This window comes from Limulus polyphemus, unplaced genomic scaffold (genome assembly GCF_000517525.1).
Source record: "Limulus polyphemus unplaced genomic scaffold, Limulus_polyphemus-2.1.2 Scaffold2619, whole genome shotgun sequence".
NCBI lineage: Eukaryota > Metazoa > Arthropoda > Merostomata > Xiphosura > Limulidae > Limulus > Limulus polyphemus.
Window position 1 is genome coordinate 175,120 of NW_013668229.1, and position 1,504 is coordinate 176,623.

Genomic DNA, 1,504 nt, shown 5'->3' on the forward strand with positions numbered 1-1,504 from the left:
CAGTATGGGATGACCTTAAATTGTTAGTTCTAACTTATCCAGTATGGGTTGACCTTAAATTGTTAGTTATAACTTATCCAGTATGGGTTGACCTTAAATTGTTAGTTATAACTTATCCAGTATGGGTTGACCTTAAATTGTTAGTTATAACTATTCCAGTATGGGTTGACCTCACATTACCAGTTCTAACGTATCCAGTATGGGATGATCTTACATTTCCAGTTCTAACTTATCCAGTATAAATGACCTTATATTGTCAGTTCTAACTTATCCAGTATGGGATGACCTTAAATTGTTAGTTATAACTTATCCAGTATGGGTTGACCTTAAATTACCAGTTATAACTATTCCAGTATGGGATGACCTCACATTACCAGTTCTAACGTATCCAGTATGGGATGACCTTAGATTACCAGTTCTCAGTTATCCAGTATGGGATGACCTTAGATTACCAGTTATAACTATTCCAGTATGGGATGACCTCACATTACCAGTTCTAACGTATCCAGTATGGGATGACCTTAGATTACCAGTTCTAAGTTATCCAGTATGGGATGACCTTAGATTACCAGTTCTAAGTTATCCAGTATGGGATGACCTTAGAGTGTCAGTTCTCAGTTATCCAGTATGGGATGACCTTAGATTACCAGTTCTAAGTTATCCAGTATGGGATGACCTTAGATTACCAGTTCTAAGTTATCCAGTATGGGATGACCTTAGAGTGTCAGTTCTCAGTTATCTAGCATGGGACGACCTTAGATTACCAGTTATAAGTTATCCAGTATGGGATGACCTTAGAGTGTCAGTTCTCAGTTATCCAGTATGGGATGACCTTAGATTACCAGTTTTAACGTATCTAGCATGGGATGACCTTACATTGTCAGTTCTAAAGTATCTAGCATGGGATGACCTTAGAGTGTCAGTTCTAAGTTATCCAGTATGGGATGACCTTAGATTGCCAGTTTTAAGTTATCCAGTATGGGATGACCTTAGATTACCAGTTCTAAGTTATCCAGCATGGGATGACCTTAGATTACCAGTTTTAAGTTATCTAGCATGGGATGACCTTAGATTACCAGTTCTAAGTTATCCAGTGTGGGATGACCTTAGATTGCCAGTTCTAAGTTATCCAGTATGGGATGACCTTAGATTACCAGTTCTAAGTTATCTAGCATGGGATGACCTTACATTGTCAGTTCTAAAGTATCTAGCATGGGATGACCTTAGAGTGTCAGTTCTAAGTTATCCAGTATGGTATGACCTTAGAGTGTCAGTTCTAAGTTATCCAGTATGGGATGACCTTAGATTGCCAGTTCTAAGTTATCCAGTGTGGGATGACCTTAGATTGCCAGTTCTAAGTTATCCAGTATGGGATGACCTTAGATTACCAGTTCTAAGTTATCCAGTATGGGGTGACCTTAGATTACCAGTTCTAAGTTATCCAATATGGGATGACCTTACACGACCAAGTCTGAGTCACATATCAACTGACACCCAGCTTTAG

The 1,504-nt window shown here is 38.7% G+C and overlaps 1 protein-coding gene across 1 annotated transcript in view; it reads right to left on the reverse strand.

Annotated features, from left to right (window-relative positions):
- LOC111087780 overlaps window positions 1-1,504 on the reverse strand; it is a 41,523-nt gene that overhangs the window by 39,077 nt on the left and 942 nt on the right. The window lies entirely within an intron of this gene.